The 20,883-nt window shown below is 43.1% G+C and overlaps 1 protein-coding gene and 1 long non-coding RNA gene across 1 annotated transcript; both read left to right on the forward strand.

The window, feature by feature from the left end:
• Positions 1 to 20,883, forward strand: part of Erich1 (glutamate-rich 1) — a gene marked incomplete at its 5' end in the record, with an annotated part of 52,793,804 nt that overhangs the window by 33,725,300 nt on the left and 19,047,621 nt on the right.
• LOC134482392 (uncharacterized) lies at positions 10,347 to 20,244 on the forward strand. Its single transcript, XR_015639958.1, has 2 exons — positions 10,347 to 10,616; positions 19,983 to 20,244. It is a non-coding gene; the product is annotated as an uncharacterized LOC134482392 (long non-coding RNA).

Below are 20,883 nucleotides of genomic sequence, written 5' to 3' on the forward strand. Positions count from 1 at the left end.
CTATTTCTATCATATGTTGTGTCCTGAAGAAGTTCCTAGACAGGAAAGCTGTCTCTAGGGTGGCAGTGCTGAGATGGTGGTACCCAGTGACACAGCTAAGTCACCGGGCAGCGCTCTCATGAAGAGCTCAATGCTATTTTGAGGGTGATCCAGCTCTCAAGCTGGATCAGCACAGTGAATGCAGGTTATTGTAAAGCAAACAGTCCCATGTGCTGGGGCCCCATCTATACTCTGCCAGTTTCCTGTGATGTTCTACCGTATTGTGATACAGCCAAAGGATGGTTGCTAGAACACCAGCACCCCAACTGGATGCTTTATATGGTGGGCCCAATAAACCTTTTTTTTATTTACATGTAACCCAGCATCAGCGACTTTGCTATAGCAACATAAAGTCACCTAAGACACACCTCCTGCTTAGTACCCTCCAACAACCAAGATAAGGGCAATGTGTTCTCAAGTTTGGGCAGCGGCCAGCACTTGTTTTATTGTGCTTTAATATGTGCATCTGGGTTGTTGTTATTATTTATAGTCCCCTCCAGGAGAGCTGAGAGTATGACTCTATATTTCTCAGCTGGAGATTTACTCCTGTTAGAAAGTGCTCGCTAATTCCCAGGCTAAATTAATGAGGACAGACACACGCATACTTGGTGCTGTGAAGCAATTTCCTACAAATTGAAACATTTCCTCCTGGGTGGAGGAGAGAGGCTCCTATGACTCAGAAAGTAGACAAAACCTAGAAGTCTTTTTTTTTTTCTCTCGGAGCTGGGGACCGAACCCAGGGCCTTGTGCTTGCTAGGCAAGCGCTCTACCACTGAGCTAAATCACCAACCCCAACCTAGAAGTCTTAGATAGCTCCTGAATTGTTGAAGGCTCCCAAGCCCCTTCCTAAGGCTCTGTGAGTACCAACTGCTGGAAGAGGGCATTCTCCAAACAGCTGGGCTACACGCAAGGCAGACAGATGTGTCCAGGGACACAGTGTGCATCATGTGGGTGCAGGACTTTGAAGACTGCACCTGTCTTTGAGAGTTGATCTTGCTGTTATAAATAGCCCCTCATTTACACTCCTGTGAGTGTAACTGAAACACTTACTGGTTAGGTTGAACTAGATGGCCTGTCACTGGTGCCCTACTCGGGTGAGTAGCCATGTGCTCGTAATCCTCAGGAAATGTCAGAGCATACTTGACTATGATTGGCTGAGTTTTCTGAATACCGAAGATGGATAATGTGCACTTTCAGAGGTCTAGGGCAGAAAGAGGAGCTAAGAGAGCCCCCAGCCTCCACTTACAGACTTCCCCTAGAAAGGACTGAGTAAGAACTGAGTCAATGGGGATCAGTCAAAGCTGAAGGCACAGCAAAGAGGGGAGGGGTAGCTTAGAGAACTCAGAACCCTGCCACCTTTCGATCATCCCCAAGGGAAAATACTGTACTCCAAACGGAAGTATTTTAATGTAAAGATCATTTTAAATCACAAGGCCAAATAATGGGGGAAAATAAGAATACATAGAGTAATTATGATGAGAATACATATTATTATAGATAATGCCATTTAAATAGGTACCACAAATGAGTGCAATGCCCCCTTCTGTCCTTCCACTCGGACAAAGTGACCAGGTAGACCAAAGAGACCAAAGTCTCTATTATGGGCTCTTACCTCCAGAACTACTATTTGGGGGTACCCTGCAGGAGATAAGGTTAGAGGATTTATCACCTGGCAAGTCCTCTGGACTAATGAAGGGGTTGCTTAAACACAATCAACTCTCTACAATTCTTCTTCATAGTTCCGGTGACCAAAGCAGACTTTCCCCATCAGACTCAGGCTCTGGACTCTGGGATACTCGCCCAGAGCTTCATCCCTATCCACTGAACTCTGCCTTATAAGTGGCTGAAAGTCCCTTTGTTAGGAGAGACAGAAAGACATCTCCTTAGATGATCCTTAAGGAATGTCTGTGTCTCCTGTTGGAATCTTAGCTGATAGATCTGTAAAGTCTAAGTGTGAATAAATGCGCTTGCAGCAAAAAGCAAATTGGAATGAATTCATTAAGTGATTTAAAATTGGCAATGCAACTGAAACAAAGAAAAAAATCACTTGGCTGCAGCTAGCTCACTAGTAGAGCAAGCAAGGCCTTGCATTCAGCTCCCAATGCTGTCCTGCCAAAAGTAAAAACCAGTATTGCTCGATGCTAACTCTCTGCAAAAAAGAAAATGAGGAAACATATATCTTTCTACTTACAATGAGGGAAATAGGGGTAGAGAACCAGCTGTCCTTGAAGCTGGCTACAAAACAAAGCAGCGTGGGACATGGGGGCAGGGACGAGAGGACACAGCACTCACCCCATGTGTGCCTTTTGCTTGGGTCTCTGACATTTGACAGTCTACGTGTTTAAACAGTAAAAGATAATCAGAAAGGGCAAGAGGGGCTTCCACTGCAGATGAGAAGGAAGCCTGCTAAATAGTCCTGAAAAATGACACCTGTGGATCGGAGAGATGGCTCGGTAGTTACAAGTGTGGGTTGCTCTTCTAGAGGACCATGTCGGGTTCCTAGCACTATGTCAGGCAGATCACAAGTATACATAACTTCAGTTCCAGAGGACTCAATGCCTCTTCTTTGGCTCCCTTGAACACCTACACACAGTATATGCATGATAGATAGATAGATAGATAGATAGATAGATAGATACATACATACATACATACATACATACATACATACATACATAGGTAGATGCATAGGTAGATACATAGATAGGTACATAGATAGATAATTATACCTAAAAACTGGCTGGGCATGGGAGGAGGAGAACAGCACAGAAAGCTACTTTGTGTGGACTTTCCAGGCAAACTATTTATGGTGATTAAGGACTGAGTTGAGAGTCTGAATTTCCTACAGCCATCAAATAAGCTACCATATAGCCTTTCTTCCTAGCACACCAGAAGGGAAGAGGAAGAGGAAGAGGCAAGGTTTAAAGCTGTAACCATTCAGGCATTAAAAAATGGAAGACAGTTATACTCCCTCCCTTCAGGCCCATGGCGGAGGACATTTGCCCACGCCAATCCATTTGATTATTCATTCATTTAAGCACTTCCTTGCCATAAGATCGGCCCACGGATATTATTTTATACTGTGTGGTATACTCCTGTGTTACATTTGGAAGGCTTTGCAGCTGCAATTATCCCACCTTGACTTCCTGGAGTGCTGTCATTTAATATCTGTGCTCTTGATGGATCTCCACCAGTGCTGCCCTGTTGTACTGAAGCACCTCCCCAGCTATTGGCCCCACTTGTTGGATGGACCAACCACCTCTCATCTATTTCCAGCTGCAGTCCTGCAGTGAGCCTTCTCAAGGAGCCCTACCTAGCTCTCTGTACCAGAGGCTGGTATTCAAAATCAAGAACTGTGAGTTTAGCCCACAGAGCTCCCAGGAACTAAACCACAGATTAAAGAGTATACATGGGTGGGCCCATGGCTCCTGTGACATATGTAGCAGAAGATGGCCTTGTTGGGCACCAATGAGAGGGGAGGCCATTGGTCCTGTGGAGGCTTGATGCCCCAGTGTAGGGGGATACTAGAGTGGTAAGTCAGGAGTGGGTGGGTGGGTGGGTGGGTGGGTGGGTAGGTAGGGGAGAACCCTGTTAGAGGCAAATGGGAGAGGGATCAATGGTGGGGTGGTGGAGGGAAGGGGGACAACATTTAAAATGTAAATAGATAAAATAACCAGAAAAAAAAGAATAACATTTAAAAAAATCAAGAACTGTATACTAGGAGGATGCTACTGGAGAATTACAGTTTCCGGGCTCTCACTAATTAAACCAAAAATATGCATATGTGCTAACCTTAGCTATGTGCACAGCTTTAAACATTTCCACCTATAACCGTGTATCCAAATGAAACTGGAATGAGTTCCCACTGATGTCACATCTCAAACTCTAATCCATTGCTGCCATATGGATCATCGAGCCCTTGCTTGTCTAACTTCCCACTCCGGTGGGGAGAAACCTGGCTCTCGCCATCTGCCACAGGCTTACATCATTGTTGGATCCCAGTGAACACGGGTAGCAGATTCAGGATCTCTAACCTGCACCCCTTCTACGTGACCCCTTATTTGGATTTGATGGGTACAGAAAAATCACCATAAATAATTTGTTCCCAAAGTCCCCACAAAGTTTCTCCCTGTATGTCCTGGATGGCCTTAATCGTCACCTCGACACAGTTTAGAGTTGTCTGAGAGAAGAAGCCTCAGTTGAGGGATCATCCTGATCAAACTGACCTATGGGCATGTGGGGGGGGGCGGGTCTTAATTATCAAGTGATCAGGGTTTCTGCCTCATGCTCCTGCGTGAGTCACTGCTCTGACTTTCCTTAGATGGACCATGACTGGCGGTGGAATAACCTCCTTCCCTCCCCTGAGTTGCTTGGTCAGCGTGTTTCCTTACAGCAAGACGATGGAAACTGGAACCTATCCGAGACAGAGCTTTAAGGTGTCATCCACGGAAATGAGATTGTACGGTGGGCTTCCTTCATTTGCACTGGAACCCCACTCCTGTCCCTTCTGGAGTTCTTCTCTTGTTAGAATGTGTAGTCCATCAACAGGCTTTCAAAAGGAAGGCCTCCAGGAAAGGGACGCTTATAGAAGAAGCTCTGTGTTCACCCATGTCTCCTTATGGTTTCTCAAGAACTTATACATAAACCAATCTTTCTTTTCTTCTTCTTCTTCTTCTTCAAAAAAAAAAGGTGTTAACTAAAGCAGAAAATGTGGGGGAATGCTTCTTAATGTCTCTCTCTCAATCTCTCTCTTAATCTGTCTCTGAATCTCTCTCACACACTTAACAGCAGACTTAGTGTTGGTGAAGGCCAGCTCACATTGAAAGAACAAGGTAGCTCCCTTGGCATCATCAAAAGAGTACTAATCCACTCACAAAGCAGTGCTTTTAAGACCTGCCCACCCCCCAGAGATAGACATAGCTGTAGCCGGAAGCTTTTTACCTGGCCTCTTCGTTCGCAGAATAATGACTCTAAGACTTTATTTATTTATGAATGCCTAGGCCATAAGCTTTAGCTCATTCCCTGACTATCTCGAAACTTATATAACCCATTTATGCTGCTCTGTGTGTGTCACACGGCTTGTTACCTCTCCTCAGTTTCATATGCCCATCTCTTCACAGTCCGGGTGGAGAATCTCTTGTGCCTGAACCTATCCCAGAGTTCCCTCTGTCTACAGGAACTCCCACCTTCTATTCCCTGCCTGTGCTAATAGGCCCCAGCTTTTTATTGACAGGTGATGCTTCACACAATACAATAAAGATTCTCTCTGCACACAGCACTGGAGGCAACAGATCATTGCTACTTATTGTATCATTGAGGGAAACACAAGCTAAGAATCAACACTTCTATTTAACCACAGTACAACAAAGCCACATCAGGGAGACTACAGATGAAAGGAGCCTAAAGGGCATGACAAATAAATGATTCTTCACCCCACAGTGGACCCTGAGCTAGAAAGGGGTGGTCAGTACTGAGGAGGATATTACTGTGTCAGCTTGCAAACGGGAGCATGGGCCACAGATGGGAAATGACGTCATGGAAAATCGACACTTGTTCTGTGTGTATCGCTCTTTGTAGGAAAGTACACACTGAATTGTTCAAGGGTGAGGGTCACGATGTATGTGGTTTACCACATAAATAGCTCAGAAAGATAACTCTGTGTGTGTGTGTGTGTGTGTGTGTGTGTGTGTGTGTGTGTGTGTGTGAAAGAGATATAGAGACACACAGCTTGAAGCAGGAGAATTGGGTCTTGAAAGCCAGCCCTCCCTACATTAACAAGTTCAAAGCCAGCCTGAGCTATGTAGTCAGACTATATCTAAAAAAAAGAACACTAGTTATCAACTACGTCCATTTCCACAGGCAAATGCTATTCTCAGCCTTCATCAGAGAAGTGTTTCTTTGCAATAAATAGAAGTGAATACAGAGACCGCGGGTGCACAAGGTGCACAGACATGCATGCCCCATACCAATATACACACAGACGAAGCACTCGGGCACATAAAATAAATAAAAAGTAGAGGAGAGAGTCACCAGGATATATTACACGCATGCTCAAAATTTTCAAAGAGGAAAACATAAAATAAATAAAAATGTTTATAATCGCTAAATATTCTTCATGTGATTGTTATTGTCTTAATCATAACATTTCTTCCCAAAAAGTTACAAAAACTATGTATGGTGAGGATTCCCCAGTTTTACCAATAAAATGTCCAGTTAGGGAGGAGAGAGTAAATAAGAAAGCAGAAGCATTTAGAGCATCTGCACTGCTGGTGGCAGGAGCCCGCCCGGGAGCAATGCTGTGTCCCCTGGGGCAGAGTGATGAATGAGTTATAGCTCAGAGAGACAGACACATTCAACTACAAGGCAAAATGGAGGATTCTCTGACTTTGTATTGCTTGAGAGGGGAGGAGGGCAAGAAAAGAGGGTTGGCTGGTTGGTGGGTGGGTTGGGTTTTTATTCATTTGGGGTTTTGTTCTGTTTTGTTTTGTTTTTCCGAGACAGGGTTTCTCTGTGTAGCCCTGGCTGTCCTGTGACTCACTACAAAGACTAGGCTGGCTTTGAACCTGCCTCTGCCCCAAATGCTGGGATTAAAGGTCTATGCCACCATCCCCGAGTTAGAATTTTCTTCAAGTCCTGGCCCTGTTTAAGCTTAAAAATATTTTTTTTTTGGTTCTTTTTTTCGGAGCTGGGGACCGAACCCAGGGCCTTGCGCTTCCTAGGTAAGCGCTCTACCACTGAGCTAAATCCCCAGCCCCTTAAAAATATTTGGAAAGGGGGACGAATAAACAATGGTGAATGAAATAAACACAAAACGTGAGAAAAGATAGGAAATCCATATTCTCACATACACTGAGAACTCTGGCAGGGTGGGAGTATGGGAGCTGAGTTCCAAAGTTGGGTAAGAGATTGCAGACTGAATTAAGGAAATGTAAAACTCAGGGCTTCTTACAAGAGATACGCTTACACATTTTCACGGGAAATATGAAGTCTCAGAGACAGGTAAAGACAAATCAAGAATACACAAGCCAGATAAAATTAAATAAAGCGAAATTCAAACCCAATAGCTTTGATGTCCTCTCTAGGCAAGCTGTGGTTTTGCAAGTGGTGAGGTCTGAATCTTTAAAGAAAGAATAATATAGAGACACAAATATAGTTTCAAGTTACTATTTGTGATCTTAAAAGGCTCCAAATGGTGCAGTGAAGAAAGTAAAATACTGTCTTTTTACGGCATCCAGGTCTTCTTGAGGCCACTAAAACTAAACTTGGTGCCATTTCCTCCATACCCGAGTTTGTGCTGCCACCTACAGACTCGATCTCAGCATAGCAGGTTGACGTTAATGCTTGAAGCCCTCGCTGACCACTTTCATTACACGCTCTGTGTTGCAGATGAACCAAAGCGAATGTCCACTGTCCACGAGTATAGTGTAGCAACGTCAAATCTGTTCTCCGACTGACTGAAAATATCTCAGATAATTAGTAATAGCTTCAAAAGAGTACGGATTTGTGTTCTTATGATTTTTTTAAAAATAATCTCAACGGCTGGGCTTTATTAGGCTAAGTTAATTAAGAGAGGCAGCTTTCACTGTGGCGAAACACCTAAGAGACACGTTAGGAAAGGATAGGTTTAGTTTTCGTTCACATTCATAGTTGGTCATGGTGGGAGAGGCATGGTAGTGGGACCACGCCTGTCTGTGGTGGCAGAAGCCTGAAGCAGCTGCTTGTAATACGGTGCTGATCACTGGAAGCAGGGAGCCTGTAACTCTCGGGCTCCACCCCTGGAATCCTACGGCCATCACCTAGGCCTCATGCCCAAAAGGTTCCAGAGCCTCCCAAATCATCTCCACCAGCTCCAGACCAAATGTTCAAACATGCGAACCCATAACGGCCATTGCATATCCAAACCTTAACGGTCCTCCCTAGCTGCCATAGCCTCACGGCCACCTCCTAAGGAGAAATGTCCTCAGCTCGACTTCAAGAAGTCCCAGCCTTACCAGCCCCAGTGTTATTCAAATATCCGAATCGAGTCTCTTCTGAAATAGATCTAAGTCTTAGCCACGAGGCCCCGTTAAATCAAGGCTTCCCAAAGCTGATTGCACCGGTGTAAACATACCCATTTTAAATAGGGAGAACAAGAGCATAGAAAAGAAATACTAACTAAAGAAACGCTGTAGGACAAACACTAGTCCGTCTGCGGTGAATCTGACCTGTGGGGTTCATGGAAGGGGCATCTGGACAGTGCTGCATCTGTAGCTCCGTGACCGGAAGCACGCGTGGTCTTTCTCTTGGGCTGGCTCCACTGGGCTCAGCTTTCCTTAGGATGCATTCTGTATTTCCTGCATCTCTACCACATGGGGTGGCCATTGCAATTTAGGCTCCAGTTTCTCAATGTTAGATCCCAGACGCTGTCACTGTACGGGGAATTACCCACATGACCCTGCAAACTTTTTTGCCATCCCAGGCAGGAACCAACCTGCACGTTAGCCAGGGCCAGGACATTTTGTAAAACTCCTCCATTTTGGGTGAACTGTGGCATTTCCCATAACTATGGTAATTAGCTCCGCAAAGTAACTCGTTTCTCTATATTCTTGACTGTCTTGCTCTAGGGACCCCATGTAATGGCCAGCCTCCGGGTATGCTTATCAATTACCTGACATTCTTTTACTAACTCATTGGTTAGCCCATAGCCAATAGTGGGGCCAGCAAAGGAGACTTCAACTTCCTCCAGCCTCCTCTCTGCCCCATTACTACCTCAGCTTGTGAGCTCTGATCTTACAGAGGCCCCTCTGCAGGCTTTCCCCCCAAAATAAGGGCTTGCGCTGTCTTAAGTCATACATTCTCTTGTGTCTGTTTTTCTCGCTAACCTTTCACTTAGTTACAGCCTCGTATCATGTTGCATTACTTAAGGCAGCTGATAGAAAGACCGAAGGCAGAAAGAAAGAGAAGCTTGCCCTGACCTTAAGCCAATGGCCAAAATGCTTACAGAAGATGGGATGAGGCTGCCTCATAATGGCGGAACCGACTTCCAGAGTCCGCAAAGGAAGCTGGGAAGTGTGGTCCTTCAGCAGGAAACTATCATATCTCTGAGCTCTGAACTCCTCTCTCTTAGAGTCAGCCCAAGAAAAAGTCCACTCGAGATTCAGGCCTTGAGCCTATGAATGCAGCACTATTGAGAGCTAAGATCTGAAGCAGCCTGACGGCATACTCACCTTGTAGTGAAGCCTCACCTGAGTCAAAGGCCCTTTCCTTTTAAAAGCTTATGAAAGCGAGGGGTTCCCTTGGTTCTGTGGGTTGCTGATGGATCTCCTGTCCCAGCATTCCTGCTGGGAGTGGTAGTTGTTGTTAAAGGATGTTTCATTTGGAATCGACCTGGAACCATGGTGGGAGTTCCAGGACCCCCTTACTTCTGCAGTCTGCATTCAAAAAATAAAAAAAGCAAAACAAGGCTAGGACTTGTATATGAAAGAGAAAATACAATATTCATTTCTCTGATTATGAGTCACTTTGTTTAGCAATTTCCAACTTCATCCGTTTTCCTGACTTTTTCATTTTGCTTTATATATGACTAATATTCTATCGTGTGGTAAACATTTTCATTATCCATTGATTTGTTGATGGGCATCGAAGCTAATTCTGCTTCCCGGATATTATAAATAATGCAGCAATAAGTGCAAGTGTCTCTGTGGTGGGATACAGAATTCTCTGGGGATGTACCTGGGATAGCATAGTCATACCATTTCAGGAACAGCTCTTGCCAGACCCTGAGATGCCCTTGCACACTGACTCCCAGAATCGCATGCTCTTCCAAGCCTTTTAGTTCAGCACTTGAATTCCATCAACTCTACTCCTCACTCCTGAGTGATGGAGGACCTGAGCTGTGCTTCACAACAGACACGAAAGGGTTGAGGTACCACTTCCACAGGGAAGTGATGCTGAGGATAAATACAGTGGACACCAGCATTTGCCTCATGCCCCCTGTGAGTCAGGCGCCTTACCCCTTACCACATTTACCCCCTATGACAGTGAGATAACTGCCTCCATTGTCTAATTTACAAAGAAATCTCAGAAAAATCAAATAGCTTTTCCAGAAAAGTAAAAATAAGTATATATATATGTATATATATATATGTGTGTGTGTGTGTATCAAATATTACATGTTATACTCTATGCTGTCTCTATGGCTATGTGCAGGCACATGCAAACATGACTATTAGGGAAGAAAAGTCGCAGGTGACTTCTTTCTTTGTTTATGCTCCTAGGCAACTGTCAACGCCATTGTTTGATCATCATCTCCTGGCCACTCAGGACCTACAGAGTCATCTAGAAGAGTCCAGAGCTCTTTTGCTGTGTGTGTGTGGAGGGGGTAAACCTGGTGAAGGAAGAAGTGGGGTGGAGAGCAAAGTGCCACGGGCTCCTGGGACTCCTTGAAGAGTCGTGATCCACTGTACACAGTGTGTGATCTGATGTGTCTCCCAGCATAGCAGGGAGACAGCACAAAGGACCTGAGGCTGGGGGTGGCTCCTCTGTCTTTGTGGAATCTCCATGGGGGATTGGACCCTCCCCTAAAGGCGCATGGACAGGTGAGTCAGATTTGGCTAAACAACACAGATTGCACCCTGATTTGCCTTTGAATACATAACCATATATATACACATATATGTATATATGTGTATATATATATATATATTTGTACAATAAACAATAAAATTAGATCTGTACTCTGAAGCTAGTCCCAGGAGTCTGAACTGTGGGCATCTTCCTGGGCTCTATCTTCACTCCCCCCTCCCACTTCCTGGTCCCTATTCCCACATTTTGTTCCAAATTCTATCTCAATTGGCAAGTGATTAAGAAAGACTACATCAGGTACCATGAGGTGCTGAGAAGAAGGTATATTCTTTTGTTTTAGGGTGAAATGTTCTATAGACATCTGTTAAATCCATTTGGTTCATAACTTCTGTTAGTTTCACTGTGTCTCTGTTTAGTTTCTGTTTCCAGGATCTGTCCATTGGTGAGAGTGAGATGTTGAAGTCTACTATTATTGTGTGAGATGAATGTGTGCCTTGAGCTTCAGTACTGTTTCCTTTACAAATGTGGGTGCCCTTGCATTGGGACATAGATGTTCAGAATTGAGTGTTCATCTTGGTGGATTTTCTTTGATGAATATGAAGTGTCCTTCCTTATCTTTTTTGATGACTTTGGTTGAAAGTCTATTTTACTGGATATTAGAATGGCTACTTCAGCTTGTTTCTTGGGATCATTTGCTTGGAAAAACTTTTTCTAGCCTTTTACTTTGAAGTAGTGTCTTTGTCACTGAGGTGCAATTCTTATATACAGAAAAATGCTGGGTCATGTTTACGTATCCAGTGAGTTACTCTATGTCTTGTTATTGGAGAATTGAGTCCATTGATGATGAGAGATATTAAGGACCAATGACTGTTACTTCCTGTTTTGTCGTGTTGTTGTTGTTGTTGTTAGAGGTAGAATTATGTTTGTGTGACTCTCTTCTTTTGGGATTGTTGTGAGGTTAGTTTCTTGCTTTTTCTTGAGTGTAGTTCCCCTCCTTGTGTTGGAATTTTCCTTCTATTATCCTCTGTAGGGCTAGATTAGTGGAAAGATATTGTGTAAATTTGGTTTTGTCATGGAATATCATGGTTTCCCCATCTATGATAATTGAGAATTTTGCTGGATACAGTAACTTGGGCTGGCATTTTTGTTCTCTTAGGGTCTGTATGACATCTGCCCAAGATTGTCTGGCTTTCAGAGTCTCTGTTGAGAAGTCTGGTGTAATTCTGATAGGTCTGCCTTTGTATGTTTACTTGACCTTTTTCCCTTATGGCTTTTAATATTCTTTCTTTGTTCTGTGCAATTGGTGTTTTGATTATTATGTGACAGGAGGGATTTCTTTTCTGGTCCAATCTGTTTGGTGTTCTGAAAGCTTTTTGTATATTTATGGGCATCTCTTGTCTGTGTTGATAAAATCTACATATGATGCCATTGCAAGAAACACAGCCCATTTGTTTTGCCCTCTGAAGCCCAGTTTCCTTCTCTTAGGTGATGAGGAAATGAGACCAGACTGAGGCCCATGTCAGATCTCCTGACCAAGGGCTTAAGAGGTATTGAGCCCCGAGTGTCCACATCACTTCCAACTCTCATGTCGATAAATGCTGGGATACTCTCAAGTATCAGTGCTAATACCATGTCACTTGAGATGATTTCTAAACAAATTTGTGTCTCTGCCTATGTGAAACTTTCAATTTCATCAGTTATAAATAGTGGTTGCTGGCAATTTATTCTGACAAGTGTTTGGGCAGTTGTCCGTGATATATTCATTTTATCCATGCGTTTGTTATAGATCATGACTTAAATTAAGTAGTTAAAAATATAAATACTAATTGGACGGTGTGATGATTAATCTTGACTAGATTGACAGATGCCTGAAGAGTTAGTAAAGCGTGTTTTTGAGGCTGCGTGTGAAGGCGTTTACAGAGATTGGCATGTGGGTCAGTGAACTGCGTGGGGAAGACTCACTGTGAATGTGGGTGGCCCCACGAAGCAGGCTAGAGGCGCATACAAAAGATAAAGGAGCTCATGCAGAGACACGTCCACTGCTTTTTAAAGCAGGAGTGCTTTTTGATACTGCGATTGCCTTGGACATCAGGCTCCATTCTTGGGCTGCTGAGTGGGGCCTCCCATCAGTAGCTTTCAAAGGAAATACCAGGCTCTTAGCCTCAGACTGGCTACATCATTAGTTCTTGTTCTGAGGCTCCTAGCTTCTTGAACTAAATAGTTGCCATCTTCCCCAGCTCTCCAGCCTGCCGACAGCCATTGCAAGACCACCTAGCTACAGACTTCTTATCTGTAAGCCCGTATAATAAATCCCTTCTTATAACTATAGATACCCTATTAGTTTTAGTCCTCAGGAGACCTCTGACTAATACAGTCATGTTCACCTTCCTAATACGTGGCCACAGATTTAAGACATCTGTCTGATACAGACATATTCTAGATTGGAAGTTCAAGAAGCCCCATCCCCAAGTTTCCTTGGTCATGATTAGTGAGATCCTACCAAGAGGTAGGTAAGATACCAGATTTAGAGTCACAAAGAGTAAGTCAGAGTCTAGGCGGGGACATAAACTCTCCCCTTCTTCACGAGACCTGGAGCCAGGCTCACATTGTCCTGACTGGAAATGGGGCCATGCCTCTTTCTTTGGAGATACCAGCCTTTTGGAACCACAGGGTTCAGCAGTGATGTTACCTTCCAATCCTGTTATAATAAAACTCAGACACACAGCTCACAAGAAACAAAATCATCACCTCAGAACCTCACCGTTAGGGCAAGGCAAACTTGCCAGACATTAGAGGAAAAGATACAAAAGTAAAAAAAAAGCACCTTCAGTAGCTAAAGAAATGTCATTTTAAAATTTACAAAAAGATGTAAAGAATAAAAATTCTGACAAAGTGTGTAAAAGCAAAACTTAAAATGTATTTTCATTTTCTACTGAAGACATCCAAAGGCTATGTGTGTATTTGGAAGACACAAAATGTCACATGGAGTCAGTCATCACCTTCTAATGGAACCGTCTGAATGCTCGGCCAAAATCCCCCCTCAAATTTCAGGCACATTTCTAATGCTCCACAGAGTTCCCTGAAACCAGTCGATATTTGCCACATGGCCAACATGGCCCATTAATTTGTTCTGTTATTGAGGGATGTGTTTCGCAAGTGATTCCTTCTTTGAGGTAGGAGAAAAACCTGCTCATGATGAGTTGATCTAGGAGAGTTAGGAGGTAATCTAGGATGGTGTGGCAGGCTGTACACTCGAAAGAAATGTTCCCTCAGAAAACTTCGTTACAGAGAGAGAGAGAGAGAGAGAGAGAGAGAGAGAGAGAGAGAGGCAGACAGACAGAGAGGGAGGGAGAGAGGGAGGGAGGGAGGGAGGGAGAGAGAGAGAGAGAGAGAGAGAGAGAGAGAGGAGAGAGAGAGAGAGAGAGAGAGAGCCTTACTCTCAAGTGTTCACTTGCCAGAGTAAATCAGTAAATGGTTCGTGAAGAAGATCCTCACAGTGTCCTTCCTTTCAAACCGGAATCATCCAGGCTGGTGAGATGACTCAGGCAGTAGGGATGCTTGCCTCCAAGCTGAAGACTTGAGTTCAATCCCCTGATCCTTTATGGTGAAGAAGAGAAAAGAGATCCAGCTCCAACAAGTTGTCCACTGATTTCCTCACGCATGCTATGGCAAACACACACAGAGATGGACACACAAGTAACTAAAGAAACAAAGAAACAAAAAAAATAAACAAATGTAGTTGTTTTTAAAATCTGGAATAATTTTTAGTCTCCCCAAATTAATAATTTTCTTGTATATTTGCTAATTTCTTGAATATTTATTAATGATTTCCTTACATGTTTTATGGTTCTTTGTTCATTAAGAAATATATATTTAGATAGAGATAGTATAAGTTTTAGGAAACTTGTCATTTTTTTATATGTCCACTTATTTATTGTGTGTGCTTACTATGTGTGTGTGCACCATGGCTCCCATGGTGTTGGCACTTTCTGGCTGTGCTGTCATTGCAAAACCAGTAACATTCCCAGGGCAAAAATGAAGTTTTCAGTCAAAACATTCACTCTACTACAGAATCCCTCAGTCTGTACTCATCAGAGAAGTGACCCTCAAACTTTTAAAATTCACATTTACACATAACATCAAAGCATTGTCATCTCATTAAGAAACTATAAAAAAAACTCCAATTTGTTGTATCTTTGTAAATATTGACGCTTGGACTTACAGAAGGTTCCTGATTTACAGTGGTTTGCTTTCAGAGTGCTATAAATGGGAAGTGCTGTACTGTTAGTTTTGATGCTTTCCCAGGTTGTCTAGAAATGGTAAGACCCTTGAGTGGTGGCAATTTTGGTTGTCAACTTGACACACTCAAGAAGAGAGTCCAACTCACTGAGCAGCGTTCATCCCTAGAAAGGTGGGCCAGAGATGTATAAGAAAGGTGTCTTACCATGAGCCTTGGATCAAGACAGTAAGCAGCCTTCTTCCGTGGTCTCTCCTTCAGTTCCTGCCTCTAGACTTTTGCCCTGACTTCCCCCAATGGTAGACTTTAAGTCATTAAGCCAGATGAACTCTCTCCTCCTTAGATTGCTTTTAGATCGGATGCTTTATCACAGCAACAGAAAAACAAACCAAGACAGCTTGTGGCGTTGGTCAGGATTGAGTCATAGTCCCTACCAGCCACTGAACATGAGGTAGAGAGGAGAAAGCAGCCAAGATTCAACAATGTACTGCTGTGCTGCTGAGAAAAGACTCCTGGTAGGCAGAGCCTGAAAGTGTATTTCCAAATTATGCTGTTTCTGTTAGCTGTATCCGTGATAGCTGTATCTGGACATAACATCATTGTATGTTAGGGAGCATGTGCAATACTATCAAGGCATAAATACACACACACACACACACACACACACACACACACACACACACAAACATACACGTAAATACTGCATGAGGGTGTCATTTTAATCTACCAAATGTATGTATGGAACACATCTTGTCTGAGCATGGCATGGTAACCACAGGTGTCTTAAAATGCAGAAAGAGTGGGGCTAAAAATGGGCATGAGCCCTTGGTAGGACAAAACAGGTCAGAGAGGAGAGCTCTATTTATCAGAGATGAACCAGCAAGAGATGCACAATTCTTAGCAGCACAGTCTCTGAGCTGGCCCCTCTGAATGAGCACCCGGGTGACAGAATGAGTTGGGAATGAGCAATGTGACCTGGGGGACAGGTAAAAGCTCCTTTTCCCACTTCTGGACCCAGTCCACCACCCCAGGCATTTGAATTTTCAAAGCAGAGAAAGCATTCAAATGATTTGCATGCAATGATCACCTACACCTTCCGCTCTCAAATATAGCAGCTGTTCCCCCATGCCACCCAAATGATTCCTATCTTCGAGAAGATGGAGAGTAGCCCCAGGATTTTGTGACCTCTTCTTCAGCTGTGTTAGCAAGTGGTGTCTCTAAACACCATAACTGAAAATCTGCTGGGTGTTTTATGAGACTTTGTTTTGATTTTATGTGTGTGAATGTTGCACCACATACATGCTGGTGCCCAGGAAGACCAACCAGAAAATGGAGTTGATTGCCCTAGAACTGGAATACCAGACGGTTGTGAGTTACCACGTTGGTGCTGGCAACTAACAAAAGCAAGGGCTTGGTCACTGAGTGATTGACATCCCAAGCCCAGAGCTCAGAGCCTTCGCAAACAGGGTCTGAGAACCTAAACTCTTTTGTTCCAGGCTTCTGCCACATTCAAGGCACCAGTTCCTCACCAGACATTCGCCTACAAGTACCTTAACCTCAGACTTCCCAGCTCCATGGCTGTGAGTGATTAGTTTCTTTAATTTACAACTCTTCCTGTCTGAAGAAATTTTGTCATAACAGCAAAGACAGACTAAGATAATTTATCACTGAGAGTTATTTTCAGAGACTCGAGAGTTGGCTCAGTGGTTAGGAGAACTTGTGGCTCTTGGAAAGGACCCAAGTTCAATTTCCAGCACCTATCTGACTGTCCACAGCTGTCCGAAAATCCAGTTTCAACGGATCCAGTGTTCTTTTCTGGCCCCTGTGGGTACCAGGCACATATGTGTATTACATACATACACACAGGCAAAACACACATGCACTTGAAATAAAATAAATACATTTTTCTTAAACAGTAGAAATCTCCATATATATATATATGTATGTATATGTATATATATATATATATATGTATATATATATATATGAACTAAATAAAATTGCAAAGCAATGGGGAAGACAGAGTCCCAACTGGACATCTCTTGTCACCAAATGAAGCTTTCTGTATCAAATTTGGGTTACATCCAATTGAGTGATTGGCCAAAGGGTCCCCCACAGGAATCCCCAAATAACACAGGCCAAGACTATGTATAGGCTGTTCTCCACAAACTGACAGCAAAGCCCCACTGCTACAGACAATATCTACACAACTCATTCAATACAGTGCTGTTGAGCTGATCCCTACGTAGAACCCATGTGGTCTAATGTCTTTGGAACAGGAACATGCTCTGTTATCAAAAGAGAAACGTAAGCGCCAAGCTAGCCACAGGCCCTTTATCTGTAACAGTGTGGCAGCTGGAAAATGATATTAACTTTTGCATGTTGACCAGAAGATTTTAGAGTCCAAGATAACAAGTAAGCTAGGGTGGAGAGGGATTAAAGGGGGACAGAGAAGAGATGGAGAAGAGCAGGCCCCCTTCACTGAGGGGGAGGGAGGTAGAAACAGGACATTAGGAAGTTAAGGCTCAACGAATGTGGTTCTTGAAAAACAGATGACAAGTAGCCCTTGTCAACGCTCTGCTTGACCTAACAACCCCAAGACTGTGGTTGTTCCCAAGAGGACAGGTTGATGAGGAAGAACTCTTGACAATATCTGACAAGATGTTGAAGGCACTAGGCAACAGTCCGTCCTCTAAAGCCAATGTCTCCTGAATCATGTGCACTTAGTAGGACACTGTCGCTTATTCTACATTAACATGTGGGGTTTTAGACCCTGTCCCACATCAGCTGACCTGGAATCGATATGAAGAAAAAGACCTAGGAAACTGTTCTTATAACAAGAAATATGTATATGTGATATATATTATATTTATAATATAAGAAAATTAAGTACTTAATTATACAATATTAAGTATCAGCAAGCCAAAGTTGATATGTAATATTGTTGTCTAGCTGCTACACTGTTACATATATATGTGTGTACCGCGTGCATGTAAATATATACATATATATATACATATATAAAACAAGCATATATCTTAAGCACATGATGACTTAAGAAATAAATGCTCTTCCTGGAGATAGTGTTTCTATATCTGGATCTAGTGGGAAGGAAGCATCTTACCAAGTAAAGCACACTTAAGTTGTATCTTCTGACCTCAGACATTTTCATTGTTCTCATTTTATGCTTCAAGATTCTATAATCAGTACTATAACAAAAAAGAGACATGCGCGGCCTAATTATATAACTTTATTAAAATGCCATAGTGCATATTGATATGGCGTCCACAAGGCTCTCCTATCATAAACCTGGGCAAGTAATTTAGTTCAGAAAGCACTCTAAAACACTGAATTTCTTTATAGGTCCGTTCTGAGACTCCATTTCACAGTGTTAGTAAAGACTACCCAAGTTGAACTGATCCTGCCTTTCCATCGTGTCCCATCCGCCAGAAATTTAATAGAGTTGCTAATTGAATCATGGCTATTATGCTAGACCTTGAAATTAAAAGAGGTATATTCTCATTTTTATTAATCCTGAGTTAACTTCATGCTAAAATATTATTGTTTACATAACAATAACATTAAATAAACTATATTTAAATATAAATGTTAGCAAGACTTTTTATAACTTAAGCCAACCAGCTGTCATTTCCTTTTCTGTATTTTATTGCATTTATTTATTTTTTGTTAGAATAGTATAGATTGTGTAAAATTATTAGAGTGCTTGATAAAGTCTAAGGGATAATAAATATAAATAACTTCACTGTCTGCAAAAAGCTATAATTAGTAATTTATATTTATTGTCTTCATTTCTATGCACATGGAGGTTTTCTTTTTATAAAACTGGAATGATACACTATGAATCAGCATCTTTGTTTTTAATTTAACGTAATTACAGCTATAAAAGTGGTTAGTTAAGTCCTTAACATTCTTGGCAAGCATGATATTTTATTTATTAATTCTTTCAGGTATAAGAAAAGTATATTGGTTCCTAGTTCATTTTCTATCATGCAGTACTGTAGCATGTGTTTATGCTTATCCAGGATTGCCCTCTCAAGCGTGTCCAGGAGTAGATGTTCTAGATCAATGAGAAGAACACGTGAGCCTCTGGTGAATCACTGAATCACTTTTGAGACCTATTCTTTGTTAGCTTCTTGGCCTTTTGGCTGACATCAAGTGTAGAAATGGTCTCTGGGTCATTTTTAATTCTCTAACCTCCCAAGGACATCAATGAAGCTCACCAGTTATCTTTCAACAGATCTCCTTTCCTTTTCCTTCAGACCTCATTCAAGGGAGGCCATTTCTCACATGGCCGTCCTTAGAACCTACTCACCCCACAGAACCTATTCTGGGATCTCAAAGCTACCATTTCCCTTCCTTCCCCTACACTTCCTCCTCTTCTTCCTTCTCTTTCTCCACCTCCTCTCCCTTTTCTTCCTCCCCCTCCTCCTCTTCCTGCTCCTTCCCCTCCTCCTCTCCCTCCTCCTCCCCCTCCCCCTTGCCCTTCCTTATTAGGTTTTTGGGGTTCACTTTTTCTTCTAATGGTTTTATTTCCTTATCTTGGGTTACTTTTCTCTCCCTTTTAATGATCCACAGGCGTTGATCTCATGAAACACAGCTTTGCAGAACTGGCTTCTGTAGTCATATCTCGTATTTAAAATGTCCATGTCCTCGTCACCACTGTGTTAGAAAACCAACATTTCGGCATCCATAACAGAAAGCTACCCAAGCTTGGCCCAGACACGTCACAAAGCTGGATGGACAGCTTCACGGGAACCCGGCCCTCTGCCTCCTTTGCCTGAAGGGCTGTTCTTTTATTTCTCAATAGATGCAGTCACACTTCCTATCATGATACTGGCACCTAAGCTCTTCCCCCATGCTGGTTTCTGCTGTCCTTCCTCTTTGCCACTGTTTCAAGACACCCCCCCCCAGCCACACACACTCCAGGTTCTGCAGCTTTTATTCCTCTCCTCAGCTTTCCTATTCTTTCCTTCTGACCAGATTCTACAAACGCTTTGAGCTCAGCCAAGGCCCTTCACAACGCCTTGCCAACTCTTCTGCTTACAACAAGCCGCTCTCGTCAGCGGTACCCATAGAACGCTGCTTTATCTGATGCTTCCAAATGTGTTCCCTTCTGAGCCAGGGTGGCGCAGTCGATAACAGATCAGAAGAGTTCCTGACCCTCTGAAGGAACCACGCCAAGCCTTTCAAGTGTTCACCAGGACTTTCTTTTCTGTCTACATCACCCAGCCAAGATACCAGCCCGCCCCTGAGCTCAGAAGATGTCTGTGGTATGAATGGATTCCAAGCAGATGACACAAAAATGAAGAAGATGGGAGAACGGTCGGGAGCCACCCTCTAGCAGACGATTACATTTATATGCATTAAAGATGGACTCTGTCTTATGTGTTAGCATAATGGCCTAATCATTTCCATCCAACAGTACAGATAGATGTGTGTTCTCATTGTCTTAAAAATAGGTCCATGATGACCGTGCAGGATTAATGGATGAAATGCAGGATTGGCGATTAAAACTGGGATTGTGGCTATAGTCAGCCTTGGGAACAAGGAACTCTCAAGAAGGAATATTCAAAACCTGACTCCCAAGATCCTGTAAACCAATTAAACAATAGCGAGATGAGCTTCGCTAGGACAAGGGAGACCCTGGCTGACATTTCCAAGCCAAGCCTGGAGATTGCTGTTTGTCCACCCTGAGAAGCTGAGGTGCTGCTCACAGTAGGGGGCAAAGAAAAAACTGCTTATGTGACACTCAAGTGCCCTCTGGCCCCACGTGTGGGAATTTCTTTTAAAGGTCTTAGTATATGGGACGACAGAATGGAAAGAGATCGATTATCTACTGCAAGCCTAATTATAGCTGCAACTGCGAGTGCGAAAGAAAGGGTCACGTGACACGTTCAACACACGAGCTTGGAGCAGGAACAGTTTCCAATGACAGCCACCAGGTGGCAGAACAGAACGCAAACCTCTCCGCAGTAGAGGTCAGCCCTCACTTCCTCTTAGGTGAGCCCTTTCTTTTAAGGGAA

The sequence above is a fragment of the Rattus norvegicus genome, chromosome 16 (assembly GCF_021556685.1).
Source record: "Rattus norvegicus strain SHRSP/BbbUtx chromosome 16, alternate assembly SHRSP_T2T, whole genome shotgun sequence".
In the NCBI taxonomy this organism is placed as follows: Eukaryota; Metazoa; Chordata; class Mammalia; order Rodentia; family Muridae; genus Rattus; species Rattus norvegicus.